Source organism: Chiloscyllium plagiosum, chromosome 37, assembly GCF_004010195.1.
Source record: "Chiloscyllium plagiosum isolate BGI_BamShark_2017 chromosome 37, ASM401019v2, whole genome shotgun sequence".
Lineage (NCBI taxonomy): Eukaryota > Metazoa > Chordata > Chondrichthyes > Orectolobiformes > Hemiscylliidae > Chiloscyllium > Chiloscyllium plagiosum.
In genome coordinates, this window is record NC_057746.1 from 1,926,491 (window position 1) to 1,939,186 (window position 12,696).

The following is a 12,696-nucleotide window of genomic DNA, read 5'->3' on the forward strand; positions in this document are numbered from 1 at the left end:
ATGCTCAGTGTTCCCCGTCCCTATGCTCTCCTTTATCCTCTCCTGATGCTCAGTGTTCTCCGTCCCTGCGCTCTCCTTTATTCTCTCCCAATGCTCAGTGTACCCCGTCCCTGCACTCTCCTTTATCTTCTCCCGATGCTCAGTGTACCCCGTCCCTGCACTCTCCTTTATCCTCTCCTGATGCTCAGTGTTCCCCATCACCCGGCTCTCCTTTATCCTCTCCTGATGCTCAGTGTACCTCGTCCCTGAACTCTCCTTTATCCTCTCCCGATGTTCAGTGTTCCCTGTCTCTGAGCTCTCCTTTATGTTCTCCCCATGCTCAGTATTTTCCATTCCTGTGCTCTCCTTTATCCTCTCCTGATGCTCAGTGTACCCCGTCCCTGCACTCTCCTTTATGCTCTCCTGATGGTCATTGTTTTCCATCCCTGCACTCTCCTTTGTCCTCTCCTCCACTCAGTGTTCCCCGTCCCCGTGCTCTCCTTTATCCTCTCATGATGCTCAGTGTTCCCCTTCCCTACACTCTCCTCTATATTCTCCTGATGCTCAGTGTACCCAGTCCCTGCACTCTCCCTTATCCTCTCCTGATGCTGAGTGTTCCCTGTCCCTGCACTATCCTTTATCCTCTCCCGATGGTCATTCTTTTCCATCCCTGCACTCTCCTTCATCCTCTCCTCCGCTCAGTGTTCTCCGTCCCCGTGCTCTCCTTTATCCTCTCCTGATGCTGAGTGTTCCCTATCCCTGCACCCTCCTTTAAACACTCCAGTGTACCCTGTCCCAGCGCTCTTCTTTATCCTCTCCTGATGCTCAGTGTTCTCCGTTCCTGTACTCTCCTTTATGCTCTCCTGATGCTCTGTTTTCCTCATCCCTGCACTCTCCTTCATCCTCTCCTCCGCTCAAAGTTGTCCATTCCCCAAGCTCTCCTTTATCCTCTCCTGATGCTCAGTGTACCCCGTCACTGCACTCTCCTTTATCCACTCCCAATGCTCAGTGTTGCCCATCCCAATGCTCTCCTTTATCCTCTCCTGATGCTCAGTGCTTCTCATCCCTGCACTCTCCTTTTTCCTCCCCTGCGCTCAGTGTTCCTCGCCCCTGCACTCTCCTTTATCCTCTCCTCCGCTCAGTGTTCTCCATCCCTTCACTCTCCTTTATCCTCTCCTGATGCTTAGTGTTCCCCGTCCGTGTGCTCTCCTTTATCCTCTCCCGATGCTCAGTGTTCCCCGTCCCTGCACTCTCCTTTATTCTCTCCTGATTGTCAGTGTTCCTCATCGCTGCACTCTCCTTTATCCTCTCCCAATTCTCAGTGTTCCCCGTCCCTGGTTCTCTCTTTTATCCTCTCCTGATGCTCACTGATCTCATTACCACGCTCTCCTTTCTCCTCTCCTGAAGCTCGGTGTTCCTCGTCCCTGTGCTCTCCTTTATACTCTCCCGATGATGCATTCCCCATCCCTGCGCTCTCCTTCATGCTCTCCCCATTCTGAATGTTCCCCGTCCCTTCGCTCTCATTTCTCCTCTCCCGTTGCTCAGTGTTCCCCGTCCCTGCACTCTCCTTTATCCTCTCCCGATGCTCAGTGTTCCTTAGGAGTTGGGAACTACTAACTATCAGAAGTCTCTGTAATGAGTATAGCTTGGGGGCACTAAATTGAGGGTCAGATCAATTGGGAGGAGTTATTGTGATAACTTCACAAAACTTTCATCGCATTTTATGGATCCACAGTTGTCCACTTTGTATTTGTCCATCATTTTATTGTGTTCTGGATTAACAGAAACACAACGATGTGACAATGAGGGAATTTATTTTGAATCAACTGAAATAACATTTCAAAATTTTTCAAATTCTCTCCTAGAACATGAAACAAATCTTGAAAGAGCGTAAGGTGAACATATCACATTGTTATTACACTGAAGTGTGACGGTCTGAGGGCTGCAGAGACTCACCCCTACTCCCTCATCATACTTAGGTGAGTAGTCCTTCCAGACATGGAAATGTGTTGCTGGAAAAGTGCAGCAGGTCAGGCAGCATCTAGGGAACAGGAGAATCGACGTTTCGGGCATTAGCCCTTTTTTCAGGAAGGGCTAATGCCCGAAACGTCGATTCTCCTGTTCCCTAGATGCTGCCTGACCTGCTGCGCTTTTCCAGCAACACATTTCCATCTCTGATCTCCAGCATCTGCAGACCTCACTTTCTCCTCAGTCCTTCCAGACAGAACAGTACAAACACTCTCCATGGTATTAGTCAAACACATGTCGCCTGAAGGGGATATGGGTTGCGAGTTTGTTGTTGGAAAAGTACAGCAGGTCAGGCAGCATCACATCCCCAACTAAAGCAGAGTCTGATTCTACTCCATACCCATGCCTGAGAGTTGGCTCACCTTACTATCACATACACACACACACACACACACAGCAGGGGAGCTCTCAGAATACTACAGACAGATTTGTTTTACAATCCCTCTACTCTGGCTCACAATTCCAATGGCCAGAAATGACACTGAACTATCAAGACATAGGATGGAACTCGTTTCCATCATACAAACCCACCAATAGAAACAGAGATGGAATGACCACATGGGACAAGGACTGAACAGTTTCAATTCTTGCAATAGAAATGATTTGGATGTGAACATAGGAGGTAAAGTTAGTACATTTGCAGATGACACCAAAATTGGAGGTGTAGTGGACAACAAAGAAGGTTACCTCAGAGTACAATAGGTTCTTGATCAGATGGGCCAATGGGCTGAGGAATGGCAGATGGGAGTTTAATTCACATAAGTGTGAGGTGCTGTATTTGGGAAAGGCAAATCAGGGCAGGACTTACACACTTAATGGTAAGATCCTGGGATGTGTTGCTGAAGAAAGAGACCTTGGAGTGCAGGTTCATAATTCCTTGAAAGTGGAATTGCAGATAGATAGGATAGTGAAGAAGGCATTTGGTATGCTCTTCTTTGCTGGAAACACTATTGAGTATCGGAGTTGGGAGGTCATGTTGTGGCTGCACAGGACATTTGTTAGACCACTTTTGGAATATTGCGTGCAATTCTGGTTTCCCTCCTGTAGGAAGGATGTTGTGAAACTTGAAAGGGTTCAGAAAAGATTTACAATGATGTCACCAGGTTGGAGGGCTTAGCTAAACGGAGAGGCGGAATAGGCTGGGGCATTAGAGAGGCTGAGGGGTGACCTTAATGAGGTTTATAAAATCATGAAGGGCATGGATAGGGGTTGGGGGAGTCCAGACCTAGAGGGCATAGGGTTTAAGGTGAAAGGGGAAAGATTTAAACAGGACCGAAGGGGCAACTTTTTCATGCAGAGGGTGGTACGTGTACGGAATGAGCTTCCAGAGGAGGTGGTGGAGGCTGGTACAATTACAGTATTTAAAAGGCATCTGGATGGGTATATGAATAGGAAGGGTTTGGAGGGATATGGGCCAAGTGCTGGCCAATGGGACTAGATTAGGTTAGAATATCTAGTCAGCATGACAGGATTGACCGAAGGGTTTGTTTCCGTGCTGTACATCTCCATGACTCTGTAAGACCCTCTTCCCTGAGGTGAGTTGTATAGTGGTTTCTAATTCCCAACTCTCTGCTTTTTGCCCCTCTATTCGCACAATGTTTCTGTGTTTGTCAATCTGTCCCTCACTCAGATGCACCTCCTGCACCTTTGTTCTGAAAAGTACCTTTATTCACTTGCTTCCTGGTCAGTCTCTTTGCTTCTCAAGCTCAAGTGGTGAAGATGTTGAGCCTATCTGATACACAACTTATTTATCCATCCATCACCTGTGTAAAGAACCTGTGTACCTGTTTTCCTCAGTCAAAACTGCAACAATACTGTCAGACTACCCTAAAGAGAAGGGATTACCCAGAACCTCTCCCCAAAACCAAAGTGACCTTGTGCAACATATGTACCTGTTGTAGAGCTCTGTTCAAACCTTATGTGGAGAATTGTGTTCGGTTCTGGGCACCACACCTCAGGAAGGATTTATTTGGTTTTGGAGTGAATGCAACACAGATTCACCAGAGTGTTTCTGAGCATATGGACCTCTGGGAGGTAGGACAAACTGGATGAAGGAGCTGCACAAAATGGCTTCTGTATTGCTAAATTAAATTGCAAAGTAACAGTTAACTCTAAATTGCAGCTAGAGACAAAATGGTTCCCTGCACCCATGTGACCACCTGCAACTAGTCCCTAAAGCTATATAAATAACTAACCACTAAAACTACTGGCATGAAGTAGATGGATAAGATGAGAAAATACTAACCACATTTGCAAGTTGCGAATCCTCGTAGAGGAAATACTAAACCACATTTTGCAAGCTGCAAATCTTTGTAAAGGTGATATGTACCATTATGATTTCATCAATATCATTGGTTCAAGCAACTACCCATGAAGTGATATCATACATTGATTGGTTGTTACTATGCGATCATGCTCCATGTCTGATGATGATTAATGTATGTAAACCTTATGCAAACTCTGTAAGGTTGTTGGATTCTTTTGATTGCCAAGAAGTTTTCATACTTCTGGGCAAATCAGAGTCTGCCAACCCAGCGCTGTAACATACAATAAATGATTGTATGTACGTTAGACAAAAAGTCATTTATAGGTGTGCTTATTGACCGATCATAGAACCAAGAGATATACATCATTTCCACAGATAAACTGATTAAATTATGATGACAGATTTAACAGACTGGGTTTGGATTGCCTTGAATGTAGAAAATTAAGAGATGATTTAATTGAGTTGTTTAAGATGATTAAACAAATTGATCAGGTAATTAGAGGGAAATGATCTTCTGGGTGAAGGAACCAAGTGCATTATTGCTAGGTTTGCAGATAAACACAAAGATAGGTGGAGGGACAGGTAGTGTTTAGGAAGCAAGAGGCTGCAGAGGATATGGACAGGCTTCGTCCCCAATAAATACATGCAGACTGATGGAAATAATAGCAATGGATGTCATGGGTGGAGGGAAATATTAGGGAAACACAGTTCAGTAGCACTAGTCCAGAGCATTCAATTAAGTATCCCTTTTGCTTTGTTCAAGTCCTTCTGATCTACAGTCCTCGTATCCAAGTTTTCAGTTCTTTGCTGAAGATACTGGGTGAGGTGGCCAACATATTAATTATTTAGTCTTCCAGTCTATAGCCAGCCATCTTTCAGTTTTGAGTTATTTCACTGCAGTGTGTAGAATGAGAGATGCTGACTCCAGAGATTCTCTGACCGTGCATTCTCTGTCCAGGCGCCAATCAGAGTTGTCATTCTGATGACTCCTGGCCTTCACAACTAGTTTTAATTTAAAAAAAAATCAATATCTGGTCTCTGGGTAAGTTTGCTCTGAATACACTGTAAAGAGCAAGTGTCTTCATTTTATTTTTATTTTTTCAAGGAGATTACAAAGATGATTGAAGTTAGAGCAGTGGATGTTGTCCAGGTCCCTCATGGTAGGCTCATCCAGAAGATTAAGATACATGGAATCCACGGTGACTTGGCAGCACAGATTCAGAATTGGCTTGCCCATAGGAGACAGAGGGTATGGTGGAAAGGTGTTTCTTAGGCTGGAGATCCGTGACCACTGGTGTTCCATACTGGAACCTCCCCTGTTTGTGATATATGTAAATGACTTGGATGAAAATGTAGATGGGTGGAGTTGTAAATTTGCATATGGTACAATGATCAGTGGAGTTGTGGAGTATAGAAGGCTGTCAAAGGATAGAGTGGGATATAGATCAGCTGCAGATATAGGCAGAGAAATGGCAGATAGAGTTTAATCTGGGTAAGTGTAAAGAGTTGCATTTTAGAAAATCAAATGTTAAGGAAAAGTATAGAGTTAATGGCAGGGCCCTGAATAGCATTTATGTCCAGAAGTTCAAGTACATAGCTCCCTGAAAGTGACCACTCAAGAAGATAGGGTGGTTAGAAAAAAAGGGTTTGGCATGCTTGCCTTTAATGGTCGGGGAAATTGAGAACAAGAGTCAGGATGTCATGTTGCAGCTTTATAAGACTTTAGTCAGGCCACACTGACTACTGCTGGATGTAGGTTTGCTCGCTAAGCTGGAAGGTTCATTTCCAGACATTTTGTCACCCTACTCGATAACATCTTCAGCGGGCCTCAGGTGCAACTCTGCTGATAATTCCTGCTTTCTATTTGTATGTTTGGGTTTCTTTGGGTTAGTGATGTCATTTCCTGTGGCGAAGCAATTTCCTGTGGTGAAGTCACTTCCTGCTCCTTATTTTAAGGGTTGGTAGATGGGGTCTCTCTGTCTGTTTCTCTCTCTCTCTCTGGATGAATTTAAGTCTGGAAAAAAAAGGTTCTCTTTCCTTCAGTAGTTTCTGGCAGCTAAAACTTTAGACAATAAGAGAACCAGCTACCCCTTGCCTCTTGAAAACAAGTCAAAGCAATGAAAGGGAAGGCCTAGAAGCAGCGTTCTGAGCAGCACCAGAACCATCTCTGCAGATCCTATGGAGAAGGACAATAAACTGACTTCCCAGTTTTCCACTGTCCATAGCACCCATGATTTCTTTCCTGTCTGTCTGTCTGAGTATCTGTAATGGGGTGTATATATAAGGGGATTAGCACTTTAGTTCATAGAGATCTTTGCTAATGGTTCATACCTGCACCTAGACTAATTAGTTGCATTAAATAGTAATTTGTGTTAAACTTGATCTGTTTTCTGTCAATTGGAGTCTGAAAATTAGATAAATTGGAGAAAACTTGCATACTTTCTAAACATTCTAATTCTGTGATGACTATGGGAATAGTGGGCCTTAATTTCCAGTGTGCTGAGTCATGACAATACCCACAATGCTGGAGTCTCAACATCTCCGCTGCTTGAATAAAGTATGTGTAAACACCGTTCCAGTAATGTGTCTATTATATTTCTTGTACCTTCTAAAACTGTAGACTGAAATGAGAAAGAACTGTTTTAAACCATTTACAATGATGGCTGCATGTTTTGGAAGTAATTTGATACCTATTGTGAATGTTGGAATCCACAATGATACAAATACAGTCTTCTGTACAAAATACTTAGTCCACAATTCAAATTTTTTTAAAATGCGGCCTTTACAGTCATGAGCAGGAGTAGACAATGTGGTTCCCATCTCTTTCTCCATACAGACCCCCATCTTTCCAGGCACTGTTAAGGCAATGGAAAAGATTGTCAGGTAAAGTGTATAATGTGCTGTCTATTCACTATTCGTGTTGTGCTGAAGACCATTTTACTCTTTAGAAATTGTGATTAATATAAAAAAAAAGAATGTAAATTTGCTGGAGATTTTCAAATTTCTCCCATTGTATTCCAAAATCATTTGAGGAGAACACACTGGGCAGGTAAATATTGCTTCAGGGTAACTGAATGAAGAGTTCTTGTTTCTCCTGGGAAATTAGATATGCTGCACTCCCTCAGACTGCACATCCCAAATTCAACTGTCAGCAACAGAATGGAGCAAAACAATCAAATCACCAAGGGGCAACTTTTTCACGCAGAGGGTGGTACGTGTATGGAATGAGCTGCCAGAGGATATGGTGGAGGCTGGTACAATTGCAACATTTAAGAGGCATTTGGATGGGTATATGAATAGGAAGGATTTGGAGGGATATGGGCCGGGTGCTAGCAGGTGGGACTAGATTGGGTTGGAATATCTGGTCGACATGGACGGGTTGGATCGAAGGGTCTGTTTCCATGCTGTACATCTCTATGATTCTATGACTCTATGCTTTTGGGAAAGGCCAAGGCTTTCAGGTAAAAACTTTTAAAGAATGCATTAAAAGACATTTCAATAAATGTATCTCCAGGTTTGGGAATTGAATTGCCTAATAGATATGGTAAGGTCTTCAAGGGATTCAATAACAAAAATGTGAATTTTGACCAGGGGACAATGTAGATCAGTGAGAACTGGGAGTATTTCTAAGTGGGTCTTGTTAAAATTCCACATCTGGGCCAAAATTTATCGCCCATTCTTCATTGCCTTTGAAGCTGGTAGTGAGCTGCCTTCTTGAACCACTGCAGTGCATGTCCTGAAGGCAGACCCACAATGCTGTTAGTGAGGAGGTTCCAGGTTTTGACCCAGTGGCACTCGAGTAATGTGAATTATTTACATGTCAGGATGGTGAATGGTTTGGAGGGAAACTTGCAGATGGTGCTGTTCCAATGTATCTGCTGCCCTTATCCTTGTAGATCAAAGTGGATCTGGATTTGGAAGATGCTGTTTAAGGATCATTGGTGAGTTTCTGCAGTGCATCTTGTAGACAGTACACACTGTTGTTACTGAGTGTTTGTGGTAGAAGGGAGTGAATGTTTGTGGTGCCAATACAAGTGGGCTGAATTGTTGTGATAATGAGAAGCTTCTTGAATGTTATTGGAGCCTTTGCAGTGCTGAGTGAGTGTTGCAATGTCAGAACAATGATCAAATGCATGCTAAAAATATCATGACACAATACAGTGAAAAAGGAGGGGACAATCCTTTGATGTTTTGATTCCACTATCAAAGTCACAAAAACCAGATTATCTGGTCTTGAGTACATTGGTTTCAGGTGCCTAATAATAAAGGTGATATTTTACAGCCTTCTGGACATAATATTGAGTTCAACCCCTTCACATTGTGAACCAATTCCCATTTCTTCCCTTTCTTTTCGCTTTACTCGTTACATTCTCTGTCACCATGTCCTCTCTCCCCTCCCCTCACCCAGTGGGACTGTCTGACCTTTCCAGTCTGGTTGTTAGACACACCATCGTTCTATCATTCTCACATTCCGATCACTTAATCTGCACTATTTTCTCCACCGGCACACTACACTCCAACAGCCCCCCTCCCCAGCTCTCCAAACTACTGCATACTACTCTACACTTCACATCAGCTCTGATGAAGAGTCATCTAGACTTGAAACATTAGCTTGCTGTCTGTCTCCATGGATGCTGTCTGACCGCTCTGATCTCCACCAGCATTTGTTGTTTTCAATATAAATGCACACGTCTTTCTGCTTCCTGTGAATTGGAAATTTTAAACCAATTGATGGAAAAGGCCACAGTGACACTAAGCAATATATTCTGGACAGGACTTTTACAGTAGGATCCTCAGTGTTTCTATGAATAGGGACACATCAGGCTGACTAATCAAGTAGTTCAGATTAAGATAGAAGTTAATTATTGTGAGTTGTAAATTTGTATAGAAGACTGAAACAGAACATTAAGCAATACAACATTCATCTTAAATCAAACCCTCAATCATTGAAAATAACAAAAGCATTTGAAACTAAGTCAAGATCTTTCCCAGAACATGAAATGAATCTTGGAAGAGTGTAAAGTGAACGTACCATCAAGATTGACGGTCTGAGGGAACACAGGTCTGTAAGGACTCATCGCCACTACCTCCAGGATAGTCCACCCAGAGAGGAGGGTACAAAATTCCCCATGGTATTCGTCAAATACCTGTCATCTGAAGAGGATATATCTATAATTCACATCCCCAACTGAAGCAGGGTCCAATTTTACTTCACATCTATTCCTGAGAACTGGCTCACTTTACCAACACACACACATCGGGTGAAACTCTCTGAGAATATTACAGAAAGTAATGATGTGGGAGCTGGCTGATCCCATTGTGAATGGCAGTGACCACATCTGCAGCAAGTGTTGGTTGCTGGAAGAACTCCGGATCAGAGCTGATGATCTGGAATCTGAGCTGCAAACACTGCGGCACATCCGGGAGGGGGAGAGTTACCTGGATGCTTTGTTTCAGGAGGCAGTCACACCTGGGAGATTAAGTAATTCACATTCAGCTAGTGATCAGGCACAAAAGAGTGTGACTGTAAGTGAGGCAGGTAGGGGGAACCGGAGTTCAGGAGTGGAGGAGCCTCAGCCCTTGACCTTGTCCAACAGGTACGAGATTCTTGCTCCCTGTTCGGATGAGGAAAAGGGCTCTGGACAGGATGAGCCAACTGACCAAGGCACCATGGTCCAGAAGGCCATTCAAGAGGGGGGAGCAAAAAGACAAGTAATTGTTATAGGGGATTCTACAATTAGGGGGACAGATAGTATCCTTTGCAAGCCGGATCGGGAGTCTCGCATGGTGTGTTGCCTACCCGGTGCCAGGGGTGCGGGACATCCCTCAGGGGTCCTCAAGGGTCATAATCTCCGGATTACTGCCCGAGCCACGTGCCAATTGGCATAGGGACAAGAAAATTAGGCAAGTAAACACGTGGCTAAGGGATTGGTGTGGGAAAGAGGGATTCCACTTCATGGGGAATTGGCATCAGTTTTGGAACAGGGGGGATCTGTACCGTTGGTGGACAGGATGAGCCAGCTGACCACAGCACCATGGTGCAGAAGGCCATTCAAGAGGGGGGAGCAAAAAGACAAGTAGTTGTTATAGGGGATTCTATAATTAGGGGGACAGATAGTATCCTATGCAAGCCGGATCGGGAGTCTCGCAAGGTGTGTTGCCTGCCCGGTGCCAGGGTGCGGAACATCTCTGACCGGCTTGAAAGGATATTGGAGCAGGAGGGGGAGGATCCAGTTGTTGTGGTCCACGTTGGGACGAACAACATAGGCAAAGCTAGGGTGGAGGACCTGTTTGGGGATTATTAAGCACTAGGAAGGAAATTGAAGTACAGGTCCAAGGCTCATAATCTCCGGATTACTGCCCGAGCCACGTGCCAATTGGCATAGGGATAAAAAAATTAGGGAAGTAAACACGTGACTAAGGGATTGGTGTGGGAAAGAGGGATTCCACTTCATGGGGCATTGGCATCAATTTTGGAACCGGGGGGATCTGTACTGTTGGGACAGTCTCCACCTGAACCGATCTGGTACCAATGTTCTGGTGAAGAGGATAAATAGGGTGGTCAGTAGGACTTTAAACTTCTGAGTTGGGGGGAAGGGAAAGTGAAAGCGACAGGGAGTATGGAGTTAAATGGAAAGATAAGCAGGAGGATAGCATGTATGCAGGTGGATTTAAGCTTGAGGCAGATTAGGAGTGCAACAAAAAGGAAGGATAACTTAGGACATCTTATGACTTCCAATATCTCTAATGATAAGAAAGTTAGCATTAAGGCACTTTACCTGAATGCTCGTAGCATTCGTGACAAAGTAGATGAACTAACAGCACAGATTATCGTGAATGATTATGATGTGGTAGGCATCACAGAGACGTGGCTGCAGGGAGTTCAGGACCGGCAGTTAAACATTCAAGGATTTACAACTTATCGAAAAGACAGGGAGGTGGGCAGAGGGGGCGGGGTGGCCTTGTTAGTTAAGAACATAATTAAATCTATGGCACTGAACGACATAGCGTCGGATGATGTGGAGTCTGTGTGGGTGGAATTGAGGAACCACAAAGACAAAAAAACCATAATGGGAGTTATGTACAGACCTCCTAACAGTGGTCAGGACCAGAGGCGCAACATGTACCGAGAAATAGAAAAGGCATGTCAGAAAGGCAAGGTCACGGTGATCATGGGGGACTTCAATATGCAGGTGGACTGGGTAAATAATGTAGCCAGTGGATCCAAAGAAAGGGAATTCTTGGAATGCTTACAGGATGGCTTTTTGGAACAGTTTGTCATGGAGTCCACAAGGGAGCAGGCTATTTTGGACCCAGTGCTATGTAATGAACCAGGCTTTATAAAAGATCTTAAAGTAAGAGAATACTTAGGTAGCAGCGATCATAATATGGTAGAGTTCAGTCTGCAGTTTGAAAGTGAGAAGGCAAAATCGGATGTAATGGTGTTTCGGTTAAATAAAGGTAATTACGAGGGCATGAGAGAGGAACTGACGAACATTGACTAGAAGCAGAGCCTAGCAGGGAAGACAGTAGAGTAAAAATGGCAGGAGTTTGTGGGTATAATTGAGGAAACAGTACAGAGGTTCATCCCCAAGAAAAGAAAGATTATCCGGGGAGGGATTAGACAGCCATGGCTAACAAAGGAAGTCAGGAAATCTATCAAAGAAAAAGAGGGATCAAATAAAGTGGCCAAGAGCACTGGGAAATCAGAAGCTTAGAAAGGCTACAAAAACAAACAGAAGATAACGAAGAGAGAAATAAGGAAGGAGAGGATCAAATATGAAGGTACGCTAGCCAGTAATATTAGAAGTAATAGTAAAAGTTTCTTTCAATACATAAGAAACAAACGACAGGCAAAAGTAGACATTGGGCCACTTTAAACTGATGCTGGAAGCCTAGTGATGGGAGATAAGGAAATAGCAGGAGAACTTAATAAGTATTTTGTGTCAATCTTCACAGTGGAAAACATTATTAATATCCCAACAATTAAAGGGAGTCAGGGGGCTGAGTTGAGTATGGTTGCCATTACAAAAGAGATAGTGCTAGAAAAGCTAAAAGTTCTTAAAATTGACAAATCTCCTGGCCCCGATGGGCTACATCCTAGAGTTCTGAGGGAGGTGGCTGAGGAAATAGCGGAGGCGTTTGTTGAGATCTTACAAAAGTCACTGGAGTCAGGGAAAATCCCAGATGATTGGAAGATCACTGTTGTAATGCCCTTGTTCAAGAAAGGATCAAGACAAAAGATGGAAAATTATAGGCCAATTAGCCTAACCTCGGTTGTTGGTAAAATTTTAGAATCCATCGTTAAGGATGAGGTTTCTAAATTCTTGGAAGAGCAGGGTCGAATTAGAACAAGTCAACATGGATTTAGTAAGGGGAAGTCATGCCTGACAAACCTGTTAGAATTCTTTGAAGAGGTGACA

At 43.9% G+C, this 12,696-nt stretch overlaps 2 protein-coding genes across 2 annotated transcripts in view; one reads left to right on the top strand and one right to left on the bottom strand.

Annotated features, from left to right (window-relative positions):
- LOC122541196 (zinc finger protein 271-like) overlaps window positions 1-12,696 on the top strand; it is a 64,547-nt gene that overhangs the window by 19,517 nt on the left and 32,334 nt on the right. The gene's annotated exons all lie outside the window — the stretch shown is intronic.
- LOC122541625 (zinc finger protein 271-like) overlaps window positions 6,200-12,696 on the bottom strand; it is a 16,014-nt gene continuing 9,517 nt past the window's right edge. The window contains exon 4 of the transcript XR_006309629.1: window positions 6,200-7,128. The gene's annotated coding sequence lies outside the window, so the exon portion shown is untranslated. The remainder of the gene's footprint in view (window positions 7,129-12,696) is intronic.